This window comes from Ambystoma mexicanum, chromosome 4p, assembly GCF_040938575.1.
Source record: "Ambystoma mexicanum isolate Mex_15411 chromosome 4p, UKY_AmexF1_1, whole genome shotgun sequence".
Taxonomy (NCBI): domain Eukaryota; kingdom Metazoa; phylum Chordata; class Amphibia; order Caudata; family Ambystomatidae; genus Ambystoma; species Ambystoma mexicanum.
The window spans coordinates 822,556,788-822,583,147 of record NC_090927.1 but is presented as its reverse complement, the minus strand read 5'-3'; the positions used below and the strand labels follow the sequence as shown (position 1 = coordinate 822,583,147).

The window sequence follows — 26,360 nt, the reverse complement described above, 5'->3', positions numbered from 1 at the left end:
CCCTGTACCCTGAGATGTGTTGCACTGGAACTGTTCTCTTTTCTTCACAGAGAGCTGAGAAAGGGCTACTGTAACGCCACGGATGATCTTCCCGTCCCGCAACGCTGAGAGCCACAGCGACGTGTAACTGCAGGGGTTAAACCCACAAGCAACCGGGACTAGACTGGCAAAATTTGGCCAGGACTTTGTCGAGAGTCAGTGAGTACTTGCCTCACTTATCGATGGCCCCCTGGCACAGCCGTTGTTCTTCACGCACGAGAATCCCATAAAAGATACTACCCTTAGCTGTATTAGCCTGCGTTCCCCAACTATTCCTGAAACTCAAAAGTCGCTCTACCTGCAGGGGTAGACCCGCCTCCAATAATAGGACACTGTTCTTCATCACCTCAAGCCCCTTCCTAAACTACTACAGCTTTCGGAAGAGGACCCGCTTTCACTTTTACGCACGACCGCGTGTTGTTAACGCACTGTTGTACTTTTGAGCACAAGGCTCCCCACTTCGTAGGGCTGGACTGCATAAGTTAGGGGTCAACTCTGAAGAACTGCCTAATGCGATATTTGTGTTAACTTCCCCCTTCTGTAGCAGGTTGAGTTTGTGTTCCCCCTTATCCGAATTAGGCGAAAGGCATTTGTATATAAGGTAAATAGTATAAAGCGTGTGTGGTAACTGTTTATTATTACTGTGGTTTGTTCATGTTTAGTTATAAGGCCTATATTATAAGTTACTCACCGTAGTGACTAACGTACTCCTAGTCCACATTCCCCTTTCCTCCATACTGTATGGGCGTCCCTCGCTAGGACGTGAAACTGACCCTTTTTTACCAGAAAAAATGGTCTTCCCTTTAAATTTAAATGCGTGCGGGGACGCAGCCCTGGGAGCCTCCTCTCCCCTGACTACGCCCGCCGGTGCCACTCCTCAGTCCCCTTTGGCACGTCAACATTACAAATGTCTAATGACAAAGGTGTATTACGGGGGAGGATGTAGGGACGTGTGGAGGAAAGGGGACTATGGACTAGGAGTACGTTCGTCAATACGGTGAGTAAATTATCATTACTCCTACGTCCCATCCCCTTTCCTCCATACTGTATGGGCGATTACAATTGACTGCATCCCTGGGAGGAGAGTTGCCCTCTAAGAAAACAAGTTCTTCAAAACTGCCTGGCCAAATGCCACGTCTGGTCTGGTGCTGGCATCCAAGCAGTAGTGCTTTCAAAAGGCAGATAGGGAAGCTCAGGTAGCCGCTTTGCTGACAGTCTGCCATGGAACGTGTCTTTGGAAAGTTTTTAGGCAAGATTGTATGCAGTACCCTGTGGGAGACTGCACCAATCTTGTCCTCTTGCCAATAGTTAACCCAACCTTTGGTATAAGCATGTACTACACGGGTTGGTAGAGTGACTGAGCAGCCAGGCTTATATCAAGAGGGGTCAATGTGAGCTGTAGGGTTGTAACACATTTTCACAGTGACAAGTATCCAAATAAACTCTTACACTCAAGGTTTCTTGATTAAACAAATAATTTATTTAACAGTCAGTTTGAATTAGCCCTCTTTGGAAGGTTGCAATATCTGTAACACAAAAATATACTTCACAAATACACACTCTGTTTCAATAAATCAGTAGCTACCCATTTGGGATGGCATACAGACACTTCCTACACCCTAAGGTGACTTAAATAACTAGGACACTGTGGACATTGATATATCACTGGCACATTTAGAGCAATACTAAGTTTGGTGGCAAAAGGCAAAGGTTTGGGAATAAAACAAAGGTTAACAAATATTCTTAAACAGGCAAGTACTTTTGAACCCCCAATGCAAAGTGAATCAACCCTTTCCCAGCTACACAAGTTATAGAATGTGTGACATGTGTTGAGGGATAGTTAAAGCACAAAGTCAAAGGATAGAAGAGTCTTTCAGGGAGCCAGGACAGCCAATGTTAATTGATTAAAGTCAAGGGGAGCTGAAGCACTTCTGGAAAGTAAGTAAAAAGTCTTAGACAATGTTTTAGAAGTCTTTGTAGAAAATGACATCGCTGTAGGGCCACAAGCTGGGAGGCTAGTGAGTGACAAAGCTGCAAGCAACTCTGCAAAAGCAATCAACATATGTCTCAACTGAGAGCTAGCAAGGCTACACAACAAGAAGTAGGTACCCAGTACCTTTGGTTTGAAGAAACTGGTTCCAGCTGGATTCTGTTCCTGGTGTAGTACAAAGATCCTGTTGTTCCTGGGACTCAGTCGTGGGGACAAGAGGGAGGACGTCTGGGGACTCCTGCACTACAGTTTGAAGGTCGGCGGCAGAAATTGGGAAACTTCAGATCAGCGGCACTTCGCGGTTTCAGCTTCTCACGAATAGCACCACTGCGGTTCTCAGACACTTGGTGGACTTTCCTTGCATCTGGGGTCCAGCACTCTTCAGGTGGCTCAGGCTTGGTCAGTCCTGCTTCATGGAAGTCCGGAGGATCTTCCTGGAGCTCAAGTTCGACTTGAAGACACTCACTCGATTCTGGTGTTCCTCTCCATGGCAATCGGTTCCTGCAGCAGCAAATGGAAGTACAGCCAGCTTCAAGAGGATTTCCAGATGAGTTTGTCTTGGGGTCGATTGGTCCCACCAACCCAAGGGGAGAAGTCGTCCTTTGCAGGGCTTCTCTAGTCGAGGCGAATTCGGAGCTTCAGCACCGCAGCAGAGCTTCACCGGGCAAACCAAAGGTCAAGGAGGTGCAGCAGGCGACTCTTCCAAGTTCTTCTTCGGATTCCTTGTTCCAGTGGTTGACTCTGCCTTCCAAGCAAAAGACCTTGCCTTTTATGCAGGTCTCCACGATTCATTTGCAGCCTAGCTGTCAATCACACAGCAGGGTGGCTGTCCTCCAAGGACAGTCAGCCAATCACCTTTGGGAGCATTCCTGTAACAAAGGGGATTAAGCACAGGGAGTTTCGGGCACCTCTCACTTCACATGCTGGAGAGCCAAAAGGTGGGCTTCACCAGTGAATCCCGCCAAAGCTAAAACGAATAAATGGACCAAACCTGGTTTGGCGCGCAGAGTAAATCTCAAGAAGGACCTTTCCAATAATAAATGGCGAAAAAAGAAGACCGAGGCATTTTGACAAAATGAGCACCCATGGGTGCTTTACTGCAGCTGCATTTGCAGCCCACGGTAGAAACACTCAATGGTAGTAAAAAGTAAACCACTGCCACCAGCCATTAATTGAAGAAAGGGTTACATGAGAAACTAGACAAAGGGGATACTAAGTAACTCCTCTAGAACCCTATAGTAAAATAGCGTGTGCTGTGTATAGAAAGTTAAAAAATGTAAGTAAAGTCAATTTCACTTCACTGCTCTTGGAAACAGTAGTTTAACCAAGAGAAGGTATTTAAACTTTTGGGAAATCTGACAGACTTCCCTGTGCCACTGCACTGAAGGTGCGGTGTGAACCATGCAAAATGAAGATGCCTGTGGAGTTTGTCAGACTCCATAACCAAAAGAAACAGAGTCCAAATCACAGAAAAATACATGAGTGAAAAAAAGGTCTTCCTCTCTCCGGGATAAAAATTAAAAGTCAAAGAGTCCAGCAAAAAGAGCTGGGGGTCTCTAAGGTAGAAGGGAATTACCATATTTCTGAGAATTCTCCCTAACACTCGTCCCCCCGGACTAAGGACAGGAGGATTTAATCCACTACTGGATGAATCTCCTTACTCCAGTTGGTCATACTTTCTGGAGAGACCATCAGCATTTTGGTGATTACATCCTGACCTGTGTTCTATGGTGAAATCAAACCACTGAAGGCTGATTGACCACCTAAACAATTTAGGATTCTCCCCCTTCATCTGTATTAACCATCTCAAGGGTTGGTGGTCTGTTTGAATTCCAAAAGTCGATACATACAAGTATGGTCTAAACTTCTTCAAAGATCACACAATTGCAAATATTCTCTTTCAATGGTTGCTAACCTTGTTTCACAGTCCTTCAGTTTCCTACTGATGAAGCAGATAGGGTGTTCCCTGCCTTTCCCATCCAGCTAACTCAGACCTGCACCTATTCCTATATTTGAAGCATCAGCTTGCACAATAAAGGATTGGTTGTAGCCAGGAGCTATCAAGACTGGAGCTTGACAAAGGGCTTTCTTAAGTCCTTCAAATGCCTTGGTGCACTCTCATTCCACCTGATGACCTTGGGGAATTTGGGTGAGATCATCATATTCAAGGGAGATGCTATGGTCCCATAGTTCTCAATGTAGTTCATATAGCAACCTGTGAGACCAAAGAAGGCTCTCACCTGGATTGAGTAGTAGGGGTGGCCCAGTCTTGTACAGCTTGTACTTTGCTAGGCAATTGCCTTATTTCACCTCCTCCTACCTCATGTCCAAGGTAGACTACTTTACTCTGACCAATTTAACATTTACTAGGCTTTATGTTCAGATGGGCCTGTTCAAGAGCCTACAGAACATTTCCAAGGTGGTCAAGATGTTGTTCTCGAGTGGAGCTGAACACTGCAATGTCATCCAAGTATGCCACGCAGAAGTCCTCTATCCCATTCAGAACACGATTCACCATCCTCTGGAATGTAGCAGGTGCATTTTATTAGTCCAAAACGCGTAACATTAAACTGGTAGAGGCCTCCTGGGGTGGAACAATGAGTTTTCTCCATGGGATTGTCTGTCAGAGCTATTTGCCAATAGCCTGATGTGAGGTCAAATGTACTGAGGTACTTGGCTGAACCATGTTTGTCCACCAGCTTATCTGTCCTAGTTAAAGGATGGGCATCAGTCGTAGTGACTGCATCAAGAGCTCTATAGTCCACACAGAATCGCAACTCCTTGGATCCTGTCTTTGGCACTAGCACAACTGGACTAGCCAATGGACTTGTCAATGGCTCTATTACCACAAGATCAAGCATCTTCTTGACCTCTTCCTTTATGTGGGTTCTTACATGGTCTGACATTCTGCAACCCCTGCTTTTGACAGGGAGACAGTCACCAGTGAGTAGATCATGCTGGCCCCAAGTGGTCAAGCCTGGTGTTAGTGAAAACAGGGAGGCAAACTGATTCAACAGAACTTTGCACTCCTCCTGCTGTTGCAGAGTCAGATCAGAAGAGAGATTAACTCCTATTTTTCCATCCAAAGGCTGTCCCCTGAGAAGGTCAGATAAAGGTCCACTCTCCTCCTCCTCTTGATCAGATGCTAGAGCAAAGTTCCCAGTTCTGGATACATATGCCTTTAGGCGGTTAGTGTGAAAGACCTTAAGGGCTTCCTTGGGATTGCCCAAGTCCATTATGTAATTGATCTCTCCAAGTTTGCCCACAACCTTGAAGGGTCCAATTCATTTGTCCTGTAAGGCCCTCCACCTTGTAGCCACCATAACTAGAACTAGATGGTCTGGAGTAAACTCCACCATGTTGGCCTTCTGGTCATGCCAATGTTTAACCAGACCCTGACCTGCTTTCAAGTTACCAGAAGCTTCTGTCATCATTTGTGTCATTCTCCTTCAGAGACCTAACACATAGTCAGTGACTGGCTTGAGAGAAGGAGCAGTCTCCAACCCTTCCTTGATTAGGGCCAATTGACCTCTAACCGGATGACCATAGAGGATCTCAAAGGGGCTGAAACCAACCCCTGCCTGAGGGACTTCTTTATAAGCAAAGAGAAGGTATGGCAGTAGAAGTTCCCTCTTTCTTCTAAGGGGTTCCTCTAAAGCACCAATCATGTTCTTCATAGTTCTATTGAACCTCTCCACAATTTCTCCACATGGCTTGCATGTTAGTGGGACATAAAATTGCTCCCCCGGTCTGTGATAACCTCCTTAGGAAAACCAACCCTGGTAAAAAAATACCAAGGAGGGCCTTAGCCACTCCTGAGCAGTAACAGTCCTTATAGGTCTGGCTTCAGGATCCCTGGTAGCATGGTCTACCACAGCCAATATAAATCAGTAGCTTGAAGATGTGGTAGGGTCTAGGGGACCAACAATGTCAATCCATACCCTCTCAAAAGAAACTCACACAACTGGGCGAGGCACCAAACGGTGCCATGTTCTTGGCTCCACTCTTGCCAGAAGTCTGACAAGTGTGTTAGCTTCTACAGAATGCATCTACATCAGACCCCATCTTAGGCGAGTAGAAATACAGAGAAATCCTTCCCTTGGTCTTCTTAAAACGTAAGTGACGGGCCAGAGGAATCTCATGGGCTAACTGTAGAAACTGAGGTCTCACCACCCGAGGGACTACAAGTCTTCTGTAGTCCCCTGGGGGAGACTCAATAGGCTCACTGTAAAGGAGGCCACCCCCAGTACAGTCTGTGCTTCCATGGCTCTTGCCCATCCAGCTGGTAAACTGCCTGTTGGCAAAGTCCTTCAAGAGTAGGACACTCTCTTTGACCTCTGCTGAAGTCTGTCCTAGAGGGTCCACCTTCTGCAAGCAAAGTCTGGTCTCTAGGATCCAGATCTCCAACATAGGGAAGGTCTTCTTCCAGCTCTGTTTCACCAGTAGCTGATTCACCATTCTCTGGTTGTTCCTCACACTCAGCCTCAGCTAGTGGAGGTGGTCACAGGTGTGACCTTGGACTGTCCTCTCAGGATGTCCTTTGAACAGGAGTGACACCTTTCTTCTTTCCCGAGACCTTGGGTTTCCCCTTCGTCTCCTTCCTTGTCCTAAAAGTAGAAGGGTGTTCTTCCTATGTAATGAAGTTATAGGTTCCTCTGTAACTTCCCATTGAGAGTCTTCTAAAGTTGCCTCACTGGCCAATCTAGTCTGCTCCTGCCTCCTTTTACTGGGAGGCCTGGGGTGCTTGATACAACTTCAAGAGTCATTAAGTCATTTCCCAATAGGACTCTCCCAGGCACCTCACTTTGTACACTGACGGGTATTCTTACAGTCATAGTGCTGAACCAGATGAGAGCAAGCAGTCTAGGAATCAACTGGAGCGGGCCTCCAGCAAGTGTAGTGTGAGCCTTAGGTGCCTTAGCAACATCTTCTGGCTTGAAAAGAAAGATTCATCCACTACTGTAATGTTGGCCCAAGTGTCTCTAATGGCAGAGGTCTCCTGTCCATTCACAAGTACACTGTTCTTGTAATATTCTTTGGTATTGTCTGGAATTGAGTTGTACACATCTACATTCTGCTGTTCCCGGACCCAAGGAAACTAAAGAAACACTGGCTGAGACTCCAATGGGATCTTGAGCCAATACCGGAAAGTTGCTGCTTGCAATATGAACTTCATCCTCAGGGATGAAGGCTAAGTAGGCAGTGTGGACCCCTGAAGGCTTACCCTTACATCTGGCATCCCCTTTCACATGGTCAGTTGACCCACAAGCATAACATTTACCAAATGTTTTGTTGAATGGGGGCTTCTACAGACCTCCCTCTGGTTTAGCACCAGAGGTTTCACTAGACTGACCTGGCTTCTCATGAGGTTTACCCGTTTTCTGTTTGTGGCCCTCTTTTGGGTGGTTGAAATTTGAGCTCTCTTTTCCATCTTTCTCGTGCTGCTTCCCCTCATCCTTTTTGTGAGTGGCCCCAGAATCCTTGTGAGTGGCCCTGTTGGCAACCCACAAGTCAGCAGCCTTTGCTAACTTCTTCGTATCAATATCTTTTGAGTCAGCCAAGTACTGTCTCAGCTCAGGAGAGCAGGCATCAAACAGACTAACAAAAACAGATTTCTCATTCCTTCAAAGGAGTTCACTCTGTAACCCTTAACCTAACCAACCATCTAAGTTTTTCAAACATTCACACACCCAGGTAGTGCAAGGGGTACCATCAGTCCTTTTGAGGGTCATAAACCTCTTAAGGTACTGGGATGGCATTTTCCCAAATCTGGATCTCAAAGCCAGCTTCACATTCTCATACTCCAATCTTTCAAGATCCCTCACCTCCATTACAGCATCAGTTGCAACCTGGGGGAACCTAGACAAAAGCCAAGGAATCAACTGATGCCCTGTGAGACCCTGAATCCCACGATTGTACTTAAATGCATCCAACCAATCCAAAATATAAAGTTTCACATCATACATACTCACTGCTTCTTTAGGCAGATAAGGACTCTTGGGACTCCAAGACCTAGAGGACTCTGGGAGGGAAACATTTTCAAGAGACCATTTTTTCATTTGAAGAGCATGTTGCATTTCCAATTATCCGAGTTTGATGTCCTGATGTTCGACTTCAGCTCGAATTTGCAACCTTTTAAATTCCAATTCAAGTCTCATTTTTTCAAGAGACACATTCTGGGCTCAGTGATAGACCTTGTGGGGTCCCCCAGTGGACATAGCTTGAGGCAAAAGTGTCTGCTGAGGCAAAGAGGGGCTCCCATCCTGGGACTCCTACCTCCTCTGACTCTTCTAAGAAATTAGAGTTAGACTGAATTATTTATTTTTGAAATGTGTAAAGCGCACTACAGCCCAAGACCATCGAGGCGCTGTTGCAAGAAAGTGTCTTAGTTATAGGAATTATCATCCTCATCAATTTCCACATTTCCTGGGTTAGTAGGTGCGATAGGCATACTACCCAGACTTTGGTGATTCAACAACCTTGCAATCAATTCATTTTTCTTTCCTTTTACAGGGAGATTCCTGACATTACACATTTCTTTCAGTTGATCTACTGTCAAAATGAACAGGGCTTCCTGACTGAAGTTATCCATATTTGGCATGTTACAATTGCTGTTCTGATGGAGTTTAGCCTTGTGAAGGTTTTAGTTGAACGAAAACAAAGCAAATACTCAATGTAACAACTCTACAATAGATTCTCACCGCTTGACACCAGTGTTAGGCAAGATTGTATGCAGTACCCTGTGGGAGACTGCACCAGCCTTATCCTCTTAGCAATAGTTAACCCAACCTTTGGTAGAAGCATGTACTACACACAAGTTGGTAGAGTGACTGAGCAGCCAGGCTTATCTCAAGAGGGGTCAATGTGAGCTGTAGGGTTGTAACACAGTTTCACAGTGACAAGTATCCAAATAAGCTCTAACACTCAAGGTTTCTTGATTAAACAATTATTAATTTAACAGTCAGTTTGAATAAGCCTTGTTTAGAAGGGAGCAATATCTGTAAAACAAAAATATACTTCAAATATACACACAGTTTCAATAAATTAGTAGATACCCATTTGGGATGGCACACAGACACTTCCTACACCCCAAGGTGCCTTAAATAACTAGGACACTGTGGACTTTGATATATCACTGGCACATTTAGAGCAATACTGAGTTTGGTGGCAAAAGGCAAAGGTTTGGGAATTAAACAAAGGTTAACACGTATTCTTAAGCAGGTAAGTACTTGTGAACCCCCAATGCAAATAGATTAACCCTTTCCCAGCTACACAAGTTATAGAATGTGCGACTTGTGTTGAGGGATAGTTAAAGTACAAAGTCAGAGGATAGAAGAGTCTTTCGGGGAGCCAGGACAGCCAATGTTAATTGAGCAAAGTCAAGGGGAGCTGAAGCACTTCTGGAAAGTAAATAAAAAGTATTGCACGATGTTTTAGAAGTCTTTGTAGAAAATGAAATCACTGTAGGGCCACACGCTGGAAGGCTTGTGAGGGGCAAAGCTGCAAGCAACTCTGCAAAAGCAACCAAGACAAGTCTCAGCTGAGAGCTAGCAAAGCTACACAACAAGAAGTAGGTACCCCTTAGTTTACAGTACCTTTGGCTTGAAGAAATTGGTTCCAGCTGGCTTCTGTTCCTGGTGTAGTATGGCAGATCCTGTTGTTACTGGGCCTCAGTCATGGGGACACTAGGGAGGATGCCTGGGGACTCCTGCATTACGGTTTGAAGGTCAGCGGCAGCAATGAGCAAATTTCAGATCAGCGGCACTTTGCAGTTTCAGCATCTCGTGAATAGCACCGCTGCAGTTCTTGAACACTTGGTGGACCTTCATTGCATCTGGGGTCCAGCACTCTGTTTGAGGTGGCTCAGGCTTCGTCAGTCCTGCTTCATCGGAGTCCAGAAGATCTTCCTGGAGCTTGAGTCCGACTTAAAGAAACTCACTCGATTCTGGTGTTCCTCTCCCTGGTAATCGGTTCCCGCAGCAGAAAATGGAAGTATAGCCAGCTTCGAGAGGATTTACAGATGAGTTTGTCTTGGGGTCGATTGGTCCCACCAATCAGAGGGTTGGGGGGAGTAGTCCTTTGCAGGGCTTCTCTAGTTGAGGCAAATTCGGAGCTTCAGCACTGCAGCAGGGCTTCACCGGGCAAACCAATGGTCAAGGAGTTGCAGCAGGCGCCTCTTCCAAGTTCTTCTTCGGATTCCATCGTTCAGTAGTAGACTCTGTCTTCCAAGCAAAAGACTTCGCCTTTTATGCAGGTTTCTCCCATTCATCCGCAGCCTAGCTGTTAATCACACAGCAGGGTGGCTGTTCTCCAAGGACAGCCAGCTAGCCAATCACCTTTGGGTGCATTCGTGTAACCAAGGGGATTAAGCACAGGGAATTTTGAGCACCTCCCACACTTCCTGCCCCTGCCAGACACGCTGGAGACAGAGGCGGGCTTCACCAGTGAATCCCGCCAAAGACAAAAAAAATGGACCAAACCAGGTTTGGCGCGCAGAGTAAATCTCAAGAAGGATCTTTCCAACAAGAAATGGTGAAAAAAGAAGACCATGGGCATTTTGACAAAATGGGCACCCATGGTGCTTTACTGCATATGCATTTGCAGCCCGCGGTAGAAACACTTAATGGTAGTAAAAAGTAAACCACTGCCACTAGCCATTAATTGTAGAAAGAGTAACATAAAAATGTTACGTGAGAAACTGGACAAAGGGAATACTAAGTAACCCCTCCTGTACCCTATTGTAGGGTATTGTGTGCTGGGTCTAGCAAGTTACAGAATGCAAGTAAAGTCAATTTCACTACACTGCTCTTGGAAACCGAGTTTAACCAAGAGAAGGTGCAGTGTGTCACAATGCAAAACGATGATGCCTGCGGAGTTTGTCAGACTCCATAAACAAAAGAGAAACAGAATCCAAATCACAGAAATATACATGAGTGAGAAAAAGTTCTTAGTCTCTCCAGGATAAAAATTGAAGGGCCAAGAGTCCAGTAAAAAGAGCTGGGGGTCTCTAAGATAGAAGGGAATTAGCACATTTCTGAGAATTCTCTTTAACAGAAAGCCACAGCCGTAGCCTTTGCCCTGATGGCGTGGGTGTGCATGTTTGCTGGCAAAAGCCTGTGCTGCCCCTCACACGCCTCCTTGATAGCCATCACCATTCACCTTGCTATCGGAGCCTCGGAAGCTTGACAGCCCCGTTTCGAGCCGCCAAAAGTGATGAACAAGGTATCTGATTTACAGAAGCTCTTTGTCCTGTCCAGGTAAAATCTCAGAACATGCACGATATCCAGACAGTGTAGTACCTTTTGAGTCTCAGCCTTTGGATCTGCAAAGAATTTTGGGAGTACCAGCTCCACGTTAATGTGTAAGGAGGAAACAACCTTAGGGAGAAAGTCAGGTTGCGTCCAGTGAAATGTTGTATACAGCTCTGAAGCCATCCACCAGGGCCTGAATTTCGGTTATCCGGCATGCAGATGTAATGCCAACAAGTAGGGCGGTCTTGATAGTGACCAGCCGGATGTCTGCTGACGCCATGGGCTCGAAGGGTTTGTGTGCCAAGACGCAAAACGCCCCACATAAAGTTCCATACTGGATGTGGCCGTTTGACCGGAGGACATCCTCTTGTCAGACCTGCCACATGCCTTTTAATTACCGGATTGGAGGAGGAGAAAATGTTGTCTCCAGAGTTCTTGTATGCCCTAATGGCCGCCAGATACATACCTGCACCTGCATACCTATCTACCTGCACATCTGAGTGGGCCAGATGCACCGAGAAGGACAGCACATCATCCAGTGTGCATGTCAGGGGGTCAATGTTGTTGGTCTTGGCCCAGTGACAGAAGCTCATCCACTTGCACCGGTATGGACTACTGGTGCAGTTGCTTCTTGCCCACTGTATTATAGCCAGATTGTAACAAGTGCAAATGTTTCAGAGTGATCTGCTCAGGAACCAAGCTGTCAGGGCTAACTTCTGCACAGCGGCGTGAACTACTGTACCCCCCCTGCTGGGATAGTAAGAGGGCTGGTCCCAATGGGAGGCGTACCGGGGGCTGATCTGACAGAAAGCTCTGAGAACCAAGGTCTTGCCAGTCACTGGGGGGCTATCAGGATGAACCGAAGGCCCCGTCACTCCCATACCTTGCAGATGACCATGTGAATCAGCGGAGCCGGGGAAAAGGCATATGTAGTCATATCTTTCCACAGAATCTGCAATGCATTCCCCAGCGATGCTCTGCCTTGGCCCAGCCATGACGCAAGCTAATGGCATCTCTTGTTGCTCATGTTCGCGAATAGGTCTACCTGAGGGTGACACCACCTGTCGAAGATCCCGCTCAGGACCTCCTCGTTCAACTGCCACTCATAGTTGTCGATCCCCCAGCCTGCTGAGCCTATCTGCTTCCAGGTTGGATTCTCCCGGAAGATGTACTGCTGACAAATGCTGTTCGTCAGTGCTCACTACCAAATGTTAATGGACAGCCTGCAGAGTGGAACCTCCCTGCTTGTCGATGTAATACATACAGGTAGAACTGTCTGTATGCAGACCGACTTGATGCTGATAATAGGGAGGAACGCCTTGAGAGCTAGCCAGATGGCCATCATCTCGAGCCAGTTGATGCATTCATAGCCGTTTCTGTCGTGACCATAGGCCATGGACACAGATTGCCCAGCGTAACCCCCCCCATCCCTCCAGGTACAAGTCTGTGGTAATGGTGATCTCTGGAGAGGGTTGCCTGAACGGTCTGCCCGCTACCAGGTTGGTCTCTGCACTCCACCACTCCAGGTCTGGGTGTATGTGCTGTGGTATGCTGACTAGGGCAGCCTGGGAGCCCGTCTCCTGATTCCAAGAGGCTGAGAAATGCAGCTGCAGCCTCCTCATTTTGAATCTCATGTGTGGCACAGCCAGGAGACAAGCCGCCATTATTCCGAGCAGGTGCTGGTACCACCATGCTGAGGTCGCTGGTCTGCCCCAAAGGCTAGCCGCTTGCTCACCCAATAAAGAGGCGAACAAGCTCTTCATATCTCCTACAGCTAGGGTAATCCCTTCTGTCTGTTTCTCAAGGGCATAAATCCACTTGCTCATTAAGTTTTCCTTATCCATATTTGGCCAAGGTATGTACTGAAACCCCCCACAACCTTCCTGTAATAGGGGGGACTGTGTCCCCTGCTGCTGAGGCGGTGATCTCTCCTCTCCCTTTTTACTATTTGCTACAGCTGTTCTGGTGGGCCATCTTCTAAATCATCCGGACCATGGCCTCCCATGTCTGTCTTCTGTCGCTGGCCTAGTGGCCTTCTTGACCGCTGCGATCTTGTCTGCTGAAGGGAAACCCATTTCTGGCCTTGTATCCCAAATCAGCCCCCGGAAAGTTAAAGACTGGGTGGGGAGTAACTGCGACTTCTTGAGGTTGATGGAGAACCCCAGATCGTATAGCATGTGCATGAGTGTTGAAGCTGTGTGATGCACTGCCTTTGGAGACACTCCTCGGATAAGCCAGTCGAGGTATGGCAAGTAATGCCTCACCATTCTTGCAGATGCTGAGACAGTCTGCCCCCAACTGGTGAACTGTGACAAGACCTGAGTGGTTTGTGGTGGCTGTTGCAGAGGGCGATGGTAAGGAGGCTGCTGCTTGAGCTGGCTTGGCACCTCTACCTCGTCCACCACGAGGATAATCGGCCTCTTTGACCAGCCATTCCTCTCACCCTTCCAACTGAGGAGTAGTAGCGAAAAGATCTACACCTCCAAGGTTGTCCACTAGTACAAAAAGGCTAAGGTTGCCTAAAAGCAGCACCTAAAGATTTGGCCGCTGCCATCGAGGTCGGCAACTTCTCAGCCTTGTTGCCAAAAAGATGAGACCCGTCAAAGGTCATGTTGAGAAGCCTAGACTGCACATCTGGTGCAAAACCAGACTTCCTCAACCACGCAAATCTGCGCACGACAGTGCTGGTAGCCATGGATCTGCTGATGCTATCCGCAGTATCCAGTCCTGATTGAAGTGTTCACAATTAGCTTCATTGCCGTCCTAAAAAATAGCTAAGAAGCCATCCCTTGCTTCCCCCTCAGGAATGTGCTCTGCCGACATGGAAATGCAATCCCACAGAGTATATCAACATTTTGCCAGGACACAAGAGGAGTTAGCAGATTTCAGTGCCATGCTCCCTGCAGAAAATACCCTTCTCGCCCATCCATCTACACGCTTGTCGTCCCCATCAGGAGGGATGGTAGGGTATGCTGCTTGTTTTGAAGTTGCTGTAGCCACCTGCATCACCAGACTCTCCAGAGTGGGGTGTTTCGACAGGTAATATGGGGTCACTACTGGAGGGGCAGTATTTTTTTGTCAGGTTTTTATTAACTGCCGGATTGGTCTCTGGAGTTTCCAGCCACCCTTTTTTGTAATGCCATTTGGAAAGGCAAAATAGGGTCAGTTTGAAGACCCCGAACCAAAATATCGGTGAGATCATCTTGCTCATAAGGGAACGGTGGCCTACTCCATCCCATGTATTCTACAACTCTGGACACCAGTTGCCTGTATGGAGCGTCAGCATGTTCGCCAGGCTCAGGTCTTCCAAACTCCAGTTCGGGTGAAGTATCTACTCCATTTGCAGACTGTAAATTATCCTTAATCCTGGAGTCCTTTGATATCAGTGACACTGAAACATTGGGTATCCCATATTGCAACCCAAAGGGAGCATCTTTCTCATCAGAGCGTTTCTCATCTTCATAAATTGAAGAGAGTGACTTGAAAAACTTCTCTCTGGGAACAGGAGCATACATTTTCTCAGGTAAGGAAAGTATGGGTTTTGATGGCGTTGAAGGCTTTATTGGCGCCGACAGAAGAGGGGTGCTTGATGTCGACGTCGAGAGCCCGATGGGCGAAGACACCATTGTCGTCGAGGGCTTGGCAGGCTTCGAAGGCACTGCTGGCATCGCCGGTTTTGATGACGTAGAAGGTATCGATAGTGTTGAGGACCCCGACTTTTCCTTGTGCTTTACATCGGATGAAGGCCTCGAGGGCTCCCTATGTTTTTCAGGCCATTTTTCCTGGCTTCGGGGCACTCAGGAGTTCGAGTAAGACCTATCCTTACCAGCTTGCTTTGAAGGCTCGATAGGGGCATGACCTTGCTTTTCGAAAATGTTCAACATTTCCTTTCGGAAAGCCTCCCATTCAGCTGGGTGTAGATTTTTTTTTGTGGGGTATGCAACCCTTTTGGGAGAGACGTCGGACGAAGAAGTCGACGAAGGCGACCGCCGGTGCCTTCTGTTAGACGATGACGAAGAGTGGTGGGAGCCACTAGACCTAGAACGATTTGCCTTCTTCCTTTGAGGAGGGTCTCCTCTCGAAGGCTTAGCGGGTCGGGGATTTGGGTACTTTTCCTACCTGGAGTTTTCCCTTCCGCAAGGCCTTTCCGTCATGGACTGTCACTTGTAACAACTGGACGTGTTGTGGTCCTCCCGGAGGCACCACAAGCAGACACAGTGCGGATTGGTAAGAGACATCTCAAACCCGCAGTGTCAGCATTTTTTAAAGCCGGTCTTTGTCGTCGATGGATTCGAAGATGAAGACATTATCGAAGAATTTCTCGAAAGAAACCGACACAAATGAGGAGCGCCAAATTTCATAGTCGAAGCAAACGCTGTCGCAGAAAAATGGAACTGAGGCCAACGGGCGCCGCGCGTGTTATATATGATCTCCAAAGACATCCCCCTCGACGGAGGCCATCGAGGGACATCGACTTGATGCCATCAATGCACACCGTCCTCTGCCGAAAACGTTTTCCGTAGCAGCTGAAGCTAGACATTAACATGTCAAAGATGAGGAATACGTTGGAGGACAATCCATTCGAATAAATGTATTTTTGATATAAAATTGTCTAAGAGAATTCTGTGGAGTTTTACTGTGTGCGCTCTTCGTGGGCTTCCGATCACTCTCACCCCTTCTGACACTTAATCTTGACCGCCTGCCAAGCTACCGTAGATTGGTCTGGTTTGTCCAGAAGAAGGTTCCCCTGTTCCACTGAAGTAGGGGGACTCAAACTTCTGCCAACCAGGTCAGAGTTTTGAAAACCATCTTAACACTAGCGGTCTGTCTGGTCACGGGAGCTCACCTCAAAGAACAGGGAGGGTTCAAAAATGAAAATGGAAGGGTCACCCAAAGAAAGGCCACTTTAAAGGCTTCAAAAACAAAGTAAACTACTCTTGATCCTGTGGCTGTGGACACCAAAGCCAATTTTCATCCGACACATGATCCTAATGTGAGGTTGAGGGAATGGCGGGTGCCGCAGGGTGAGCTGGAGCCAGGGGGGCTAGAGCTTGAAACGGAAGCAGCATAGCCTCGGACCAAACTTCCTAGATGACCTCCTTAAAGTAGCTCAAGGCCGAGGAGTGCATCAGCCTCCGAAAGTGGTTGAAGAGCCTGCGCTCCATCAATGCTTTTGATGATGTGAAGGTGGCTGGCGTTCAGCTGGAGGTAGCTGCAGGGCACAACACTGTCTGCCTGTGAAGCATTGTCCAGGGGTCAGAGTACCGTACTGTCCCCCCGCCCCCTGTAGGTAGATGGTACACAGTTGACCAGGTAGCGGTGTTCACGGAAAACCAGTTCACATGATGCACAAAGACATCTGCATTCACTTTAGTGTGGAGTGCCCGGATGAACACCTCTCTTTAAGGCGCTTGTCTCGGACGGCTCCATGGGAGAAGCATAGGACAGCTTATGATGTAGTGAAGTAGAGTCGGTAGTCACAGTTGATGCTCAGTTAATAGTTGTTTTCCTAGAAGCACTGTCCCGAAAAGAGCAGTACCACAGCCATGGTTACTTATAGGACATGCCGAGCTGGAAGAAGTGACTATTGGTTGGCACCAGTTGTATACCGAAGGTTGTGCAGCTGTGACTTTAATTCATTTTTGGAGCACAACTGCGCCCAGTAGTGCAGATAAGTGACACCTGTATGACAGAGAGGCTCGGGTTTTGCCTTGAACCGGAGCAAATGTCATGTGGAGCACCAGTTACCAGGCAGTATCTTAAAGTATGGTGAAGCGATCCTCCACGGGTAGGGACAGTGTCACACTTTACGAAAATGGAATTATACAAGCAAGACATGTGGTGCTTTTGACCAAGCACCCATGGTCAGGGAATGTTTCGCTAAGGCAGAGTACCATTTAAACGTAACAGACCAAATGCATCTGGTGTACTGTACGACTTCCATTGTGTAAAACCATATAAAGAAACCTAGGCAAATCAGTGCTCGGAGCCAATTTTCAAGGACTTGCATACTCTGCTGGTTTTCCGGTCTTTTTGTATGGCTGTAAAGAAATAAAGCTGTCTCGGCTACGACTGATGGCTTGACCAGAGTGTCTGATTTATTTGCAGCTCCGATGCAGTCAAGATGGCCAGAATGTGCCTCAGAATTGGCCGCCATCTTACCCCTACAGGGCTGTCAAGTACCTTTGAGCTTGAGTTGATTTTTTTCCCCCATTGAAAACCCAGTGGTGGGTCTCGAGAACTTGGAGCATGCTCTGGTAGACGGCATGTGACCCTCAGAATATGTTTTCTGTCAAAGACCCTGGACAATACACCAAGGGTTGGAGAAATGCTTAAGTCACTCCCAGTAGTGTTGTGGCAAGCTGAGAATGGCACACTGTAATCCCTCCTGGAAAATATTTCCACTGGAAACGAGTGGCCATGTTGGGTGCCACAGGAAAAAAGGCTGCTACCTTTTTTTACTTTTCAGCGCCACAAACTGCTGCAAACATCCAGTGCTGCAGCAGACAATATATACCACTTCTGAAACCACGTCTTTCTCTGCTGAACAGGCATCTCCAGCAGTGTGTGGGGATCAGACCGTATGCAGAGAATTCTGTGTGTGCCTGCACAAACAAGAGCAAAACTTTGGCAGGTAGCCAGTAGAAAAATACAAATTTAAACTAGGACTAGCAGAAAAAGCAGAAATAATGTTTCTGCTGTACAAGCCATCAGATCCAATAGTCATGGAAAATGGGAATGGTGGGCCTTGCTGGGATGAAAAGTCAGTATGAAGAGGGGGTTGGGGGGATTCTCTCCATGCCGCTGGCACCCCACTTTCTTTTTACTAAAATCAATAAAAAACCAGCAAGCTGCTTAAAAGTGCATTATATCCTAATCTTCGCCCAGGCCCAACTAACACATGTCCTATCTGGGCCCAACCAGTTCATTTCTCGCTTTTTAAAGGAAGCAAGTTTAGCCTAATCATTAGCGCATTGTCCATCTGCACTCAGGGGATTTAACATTTTGTATAAATATAGTTTGTATTACAAACACACAGGTAGGACTGGAAGACTTTAATGACGATAATCTACCGATTCGAGACTGGGTTAGACTATGCTTAACTTCCACTGCCCGACAGATTGCAGAGTGCTAGTACATCCCCCTCCCCTCCCCCATCCCCCATCCCCACAACTCTTCATCAAAGCGATCCCTCTGGAGTACAAACTAGTACAGTCCTTGATGGGGAACCACCTTAGCGCAGCCATTGCTTCATTAAATTAGGGTTCACTGGAGGGTCCATCTGAATCCTGAGAAAAAACTCCAGGACACTCCTTTGAGTCTGGCAGGTCATGATAAGAACGCCTAATTTGCGCCTTGTGGCATCTCCTGGAGAGCTGGGAGATAGCACAGACACCTTCCTCAGGAAAGTGTTCTACAGGACCTCCAGACACCGACATGGCATAGACCTCCAAATCTCAGTATCATATAGGGCTACTGTCTGGATTTCAGCCTCCAACTCTAGTGTCTCAGCCAGACCGCTCTGCAGCAGACCTCACTGAAGGTGCGTTTTGGGTCTAGCGTCCAGCAAAAATGTTTTTGGGCACCTAGGGAAGGGACATGTGGAAAAATCGTTCATTCCCAGCTGTCAAGGATGATCACTGCAGACACTCATCACAATTCCTATGAGTGGCTAAGAAGCAAAGTTACATGAAGAGTACAACATCTCCTTTCAGCCCTTGCCTTTAAATATTATAATATATAGTTTCTCAATTAAGGAAGGAAGCCTCTAAGAGTTGACAGTGACGAACGTATGAAATCAAATCCTGCCTTGTCAGAGAATTAATGGGGCCAAAAAGACTGAAGTTAAGTTTCGGTTCTCAGGAAGGCCACTGAAACACATATGCCAATCACCCCCCAACCCCTGCTATGCTGCACTATGACACAGGACCTGTCCTATGGCCTGGGAGGGGTCCGGAGATAAGAGCTGCTTCAGTTTGACTGAGGGGGTGCACTCCCAGAGGGCAGAAATCACCATTTACAGCCAGAAAGCTTGGTGTGGGGCTCAGCAATGGGCACTAGACCCTGCGAGGAGTGGCTGGGATCCAGGGTTGGAGAGGCCTGAAGACATTGATGGGGTCCTGGAGTAACTAACTGCCACCCCCCACATCAAGATAAGACCTCTCCCAGGGGTATGTGGGAGCGGTATCCCTGGGGTACACAGCAGCAAGTGTGAGGGGGCTCGAGACAGTGAGTCCTGGTAATATTGTCTGCAGCTCAGCGCACCCAGCGGCCCCCAAGCACTGAAGATGGCCAAACAGCAGAAAATGTCCAAGAGTGTGCACATAGCCACCCTGTTACAACCCCAGGAGAAAGGGACGACAACAGAAACAGTGAGGGCCATGGTTCACTCCCAAGAAAGACAACCTGGTACACCGGGGTAGTTGGTGACAAAGGAGGACTTACAGTTCAAGAATTGTATGGTGTATCCCTCTGCAAAGAGGGAATGCCTAGACGGCAGAGTCAAGGGGAGCATGAGGCCATGGCAGCTAAATAGAAGGACCTGGGAAATGGGGCGAGGAGGAATAATCTTTGTATTAACGAGGTACCATCCTTCAATCCCGGACCAGGCCCGAGTGAATACATCGGCAAAGTCTTTCAGATGTTGCTACCACATCATGATAATGCCGCACTGCTGTTGGACCGCAACCATAGACTGCAGGGAAGAAGGAGGTCCTCCTCCGACTCCCCCACCCCAGCAGATGTGATAAGAGTTCACCTTTCTAAGACCAAGCAAGTCAAAATGCCCAGGCGCAGAATGAAATCATTTTCCAAGAGTCCGCCCTCCAAATATACCAGGACCTGGCTGTCGCCACAATACAGAAGCAGAGAGACCTCAGGGCGCTGACCACCATCCTACAAGACAAAGAAAATCCACTATAGATAGATCATCCTAGAAATGCTTAAATTTACAGTCGTGGGCACTATGCGAACAATTAGCTTGCTGGAAGAGGCAGAAGATCTATGGGAGGGAGTCGGTCCTGGAGCAAACAAGGAATCCCCTGCGATGTTCCACATCACCGAAAGGAGAAGACCCTAAGCCCTGGTGCACCCTATGGTCAACGGTGACTAAATCGAGAAGACCCAGAGCCCTTCTGAAGAGCAAGTTTGTCCTCCCCAGGCAGGCGCTGTTCAAAGGGCGTGCGCAGGTTGACCTATCTTGGCAATTTCAGGAAAAGAGCAACCCGGGCCTTGCATGGGCTTAGCCAGACCATGAGAGCAGAATCGCTCGTTGGTCACTGGGACGGACTGCCAATTTCATTATTGCACTGTTTGCATTAGTTCCGTTTTTGGTACTTAGTTTTCAAACGTCAGTTGCATTAATGTCGTATGGAGAAAATAGAGTTTGATGGCACTTGACACCCACCTCTCCCCCCACTCACCTCGGAGGATGATTCTGATACACCACCAACACCCCTGCCTAACCAAAAGCTGGGCTTTGTGATGCACAATGAAAAGGGCCTGAACGCGCTGTCCAAGCGCAAGTCAATCCTGCCGAGACTGGTGGACCTGGACTGTTCCGTTGTACTTCTTCTGGAAGCCACCTGGTCCCACAAGACTTTGCTATAGATACGGCGCAGGCACTTCCCAAAGCAATATATGGCATCCAGTGGCTCGAAGAAGGGGAGGGGGGGGAAAGGGGGACATCATGTTCCTGGCAAGAGGCATCCCATTTATTCAACTAAAATCTCAGAAAGGCCTGGGAGGCAGATATGTGGGGGTAAAAGGTATGTTACATGGGCAACTATAGACTATTATCAGTTTATACTCCAAACGAGAAACAAGAGACATTTCTGCAAGAACTGGTGTCCGAGCTGGCTCCCTTTAAAGAAGGGCAAATAGTGATAGGTGGTGACTAATAGGGTGCCGGACCCAACAGCCAAGGGACTACAAGATCGAGTTGGGGATACTGCACCTGTTTAAAGCACTTGGGGTTGTAGATTTTGAAGGTTGCTACATGAGGGTGAACAGGACTATTCATACTTTTCACATGTGCACCGTACCTCATCCCATTCCATATGGACTTGATGCTTGCGACCCCCCCAATAGGTGCCTTATGTTGACAACATAGCTATATGAGCACGAGTCCTATCAGACCATGCACGAGTCTTGCTTACAATCCAAATCATTATCCCACCTGCCCCTCACCCCGACCCCTCATAGCCCCCTGGCGACTATATGACCCACTTCTTAACGATATGGCCCTCCGGGACGCCACTGCACAGTCCAGGAAAATGAGGAGGGGGCCACATCAGAAGCTACAGTGTGGGATGCAATGAAGGCAGCCATCAGGAGGGAACCAATGGCCCATGGGCGGCCTATCATAAGCAGCGCTTGGGGGTTAAAATAAAATTGGAGAGTGATGTTGCGGAGGCAGAACACAAACACAAACAGGGATGCTCCCTGAGGGCACACATAGTGATCCACATTGCCCGTAAGAAGCTAGAAGCACATCTCGCAATAGAAACAACCCAGGCCCTAACTGCAACAAAACTGGGGTATTATGCCAAAGGGAACAAAGCAAACTGGTTCCTGGCCAGGAAGCTTGCAAAAACAAAGCAGAAAAACATAATACTGGGGCTAAGGTGCAATACGCGGAGGACGCCAAGCTACATTTGGTGGAATCTCACCTACGGGAAATCATATCGGTGTGCCCCAATCCTTAGCTAGACAAAGCCAATACTTAGCAGAAGCTGCCCTCCCCCACCTTACAGACATGGAGTGAGGCGCCCTGGACCTACCCATTGCAGTAGAGGAGGTGGATGCATTGATTAAATCCCTGAAAGCGAGAGCTTCTGGCCCGATGGCTTCACACCTCATTTTTTTTAAAATAAAACTTTCCGGGTGCAGATGCAAAAACCGCTCACTAACCTGTTCAACTCCTTTCATCAATCTGGACAAGTGACATAGTCCATGAAGGAATCCTCCACCATCCCCCTTTTAAAGCCTGGTAAAGACCCCAGAGCTGTGCCTCCTACAGACCAATCTCGTTGTTAAACATGGATGCAAATATTTACTCAAAAACTGTGGCCAATCGACTGGCAGCGATTCTGCCCAAATTAATTGATGCAGATCAGACCAGTTTTATTCTGGGTAGAACCTCATGGGATAACACCCGCCGGATCTTAAACTTGCTGGAAATACCAACAATGGATTGCTGTAAGATGGCACTCCTGGCGTTAGATGCCACTAAATAATTTTGTAAGGTTGTCTGGGCCTTTATGAAGCTGACCCTGGAGGCATTTAGTTTCGGGTCAACTTTTCAGTAAATGGTCCTGACCACTATCACTCCAACCCCTACTTGTGAAGCAAAGTCAATCAGGTGCTATACAGCTTACGTGAGGAACGAGACAAGGGTGACCCCTTTCCCTGCTAATTTTTGCTTTAGTAATGAAAGCATTTGCTAAATGCGTCAGGGATAACCCGGCGATTGAAGGATAATGGTGGGCCAGAATATGTACAAGTTGTCTTTATACGCAGAAAGCGTGTTAACCCTCACAAATGTTCAGTCCTCTCTGTGGGAGTCCCTGATTGAACTGGAATTCTTCAAGCGCTCTACCAGATTTGCAATTAACTATTACAAATCAGGGGCTATGGGGGTGTGCTTGACACATGAGGACATGGGAGCACTCCGCCCCTGCTGTCCAATTACGTGAGAAAAGGATGGGTTAGGATACCGGAGTTCAGATCTCAGCCCGGCCAAAGGAGCTATATGCTCATCACACAGCAGTTTAAAGACTTGGAGGCAGACAGAGAGGTGGGAAACCCAGGAAATCTCACTAATGGGTTGCATTAGGGCAACTAAAATGAATAGTGGTGCCAAGGTTCCTATATATCAGTGTACAGCGCTCCCGGTGGAGATCCCACGGAAACCCTTAATGCGATTTCAGCAAAAGGTCTTCCAATTTCTATGGCGGGGCAAAAAACCTATTATTTCAATAGCGGTGATGATGGGTGAGGAGCGATTAGGAGGGATGGGAGTTCCTAATTTGTGCTACTATTATTAGGTAGCAGCGCAATTGTCGCATTTACTCACCTGGAATAGGTTCACTGATCACTCCCGCTGCTCCTTGGCTTCTTGCCATACATCTCCTGCCTGGCGCGGAAGCATTGGCCTAAATTCCTTTCCTAGATTAAACCAACAGCAAGGGTATGAGACTGGGCAAGGAAGCAGACAGGTATGGCAGACTACACCCCCGTCTTTTGGGCCTCTGACTTTTGACATTGGTCACAAGGGGGGCCTACACTACATTGCATAACTCTTCGAGAATTGTTTGCCCCCAACCTATGTAGAGTGCAAGAACAGGTTCGCCCTTACAGAGGCAGAGCGATTTTGATATGCCCAGATCAGACACTGGATAGTCCTTCCCTTGATCCAACAGGGGGCAACCCAGGAACTGGGGGCCATTGAACGCCCTGCTAGAGAATTCACGAAGAGTGACCATATCCAAAATATATAAGCTCCTACTGATAGATGTGGTTGATTCGGCCCCGTTATATCAGGCAGTTGGAGGCAGATCTGGGCTGCCCCATAGAAGAGCAGACATGGGTGGGCATTTGGTCACGAGATTCCTCTTCCTCGAAATGCTTGACTAATAAGTAATGTGCCTTTAAGCTGACATACCGCTGGTGCTATACCCAGCCTAAACTACACAAGATTAAGACTGCACTAGACCCATCCTGCAGGAGGAAATGCAGGGTAAAGCAGGACATTTTCATATGTGGTGGGATTGCCCGCGGGTACAGACTTTTGGGGGAAAGGTAGCATCTACAATAGAGGCGATAAATCGGGTCCAACTCCCCCTGGAACAAGATGTAATGCTGCAGGAGGACCTGGTTCCAGATGTGTCCCCAAGATTGTGGTTAAGGGTCAAACTGATCACCCACCTTGGAATATGGGCTGGATTCTCCCACACAGGCATACAGGCCACAACAAGTGGCGCAGTTCCTCCAAAGCAATTAATAACAATGGGGATAGCGGATGTTGTGCAAGGCAGGTGGGATAGGACAATGAGAGGGAGGGGTGGAGTTAGTATGAAGCATCGTGCAGCATTCGCCGACTGCCCAATGTTTAAGCACCAGTTATATGTTCTTGTTTCTAGTATGCAACCGATCTTAAATAAAATTGGTAAAAAATGAAACTGTGTTGTCTGCATATAACAGGGAACTAAATGTGGTCCCATTTAGAAGAACAAGTTACTTACCAAATGGGTAACGTTCTTTCGACTGGATGTTCCGCCAGCGTATTCTTCTTCTATAACGTATCTCTCATCTATGACATGTAATGTCCACAGCTGTGCTGCTTCAGAATTTTTTTGGCAAAGTGCGCCCTTGCGTCGATGGCATTGGGTTGATGTCCCTTGAGAGCCTCCATTGAGGGTGACGTCATCGGATGTTATAAGTAGCACGCATGGCGCCCATAGCCCCATTTAATGTTTTTTTCCCCCCCTCACAACGTGTCACGCATGCCAAGGACACAGTATCGACTGCACTTTGCCTTTTGCGTAAGCTGCAATGGCATGGGAAATTCTTGAGAGGGGTAGGCTGGGAGGGCGATGAATACGTTGGGAGGAACATCTAGTCGAAAGAAAGTTAACAGTTTGCTAAGTAACTTGTTCTTCGAAAGGTGTGTCCCCTCCAACGTAGTCCTCATCTATGACAGACTCCCAAAGCAGTAACCATGATTGGAGGTGGGAAAAGAATGTTGACATACCCAATTAAATGGCAGAGTAAAGTACTGCCTTACCAAAGGCAACATCCTGAGCATGGGAAGTATCCAGGGAGTAATGCTTAACAAACGTGGGTATAGAGGACCACATTGCAGCATCGCAGATATTTTGTACCGACACCCCCCTCTGGAGGGCTGTTGAAGTAGCAATGCCCCTGATGGAAAGAGCCTGCAAACCCTCAGGAGGATCCTTCCAGCCAACTGGTAGCATTCCGAAATAGTGAGGATAATCCACCGCCTGTGAGGATTAGACACAGCCTGTCCTAAATGGTGTCCAGTATACCCATAAAGAGCTGGTCGTCCACTCTGATCTTGGCCATTCTGGAGAGATAAAAGCTCAAGGATCTTCTAGTATCCAACCTATGGAGCCGTCCCTCTTCCTTACTAGGATGAGGAGGAGGATGGAAAGCAGGGATTTCCACCTTCTGACTCAAATGAAATTCTCACACAACCTTACGTAGAAAGGACGGACGTAATCTCAATTCAACCTTGTGGAACAAAGTAAAGGGTGGCTTAGAAGAAAATGCCTGCAACTCACTCACTCTTCTAGCAGAAGTAACTGCAACTAAGAAAACAGTTTTAAATGTCAACAACCGCAACGGACAAGAGTGTAAAGGTTCAAACTGAGCACCCACCACAAATTTCAGAACCAAATTAAGGTCCCAGACCGGCACCTGAAACGGCGACGGCGGGAACACATTTGTGAGCCCTTTCAAAAACTGAGTGATCAGAGGAATCTTAAAATATGAGCATTCCTCTGAAGAGCGCTTAAAGATGGATCGCGCTGCTGAATAACCTTTAATGGTGCCCACCTGAAGGCCCCTGTGGGCCACAGAAAGCAAGGCGAGAACTTCCTGAATCGAACACTGTAAAGGATCAACATTCTTTCCTCTGCACCAGTCGCAAAACTTACACCAATGGTACAGGGACTTTGGTGCCGGCCGCCGAGCCGAAAGCAACACCTTCATCACATCATCCGGGAGGTCCCAATCCTTATATCTCAACCTCTCAGAAACCATGCGTGAAGGTTGAGAGTCTTGCCCTCCGGGTTAAGAACCTGACCTTCCTCTCTTAGGGGCAGGCGCATTGGAGGACAGAGGTGTAGGTCTAGAAGGTTGGGGTACCATTCTCTCCTGGCCCAATCCGGAGGAATGAGGATCATGCAGGTCCTAAACCGTGGAAACCTCTTGAGACCTTAAGGAATGACGGGGATCAGAGGAAACATGTACAGTAGCGGGAAGAGCCACTCCTAGAGCTCCTCTCAGAGGAAATTCCATTGAGCAGTGCTGTTCACACTCCTGGTTGGCACCGG

General features: G+C 47.6%; 1 protein-coding gene across 1 annotated transcript in view; it reads right to left on the bottom strand.

Annotated features, from left to right (window-relative positions):
• Positions 1-26,360, bottom strand: part of CCNC (cyclin C) — an 813,217-nt gene that overhangs the window by 141,688 nt on the left and 645,169 nt on the right. The gene's annotated exons all lie outside the window — the stretch shown is intronic.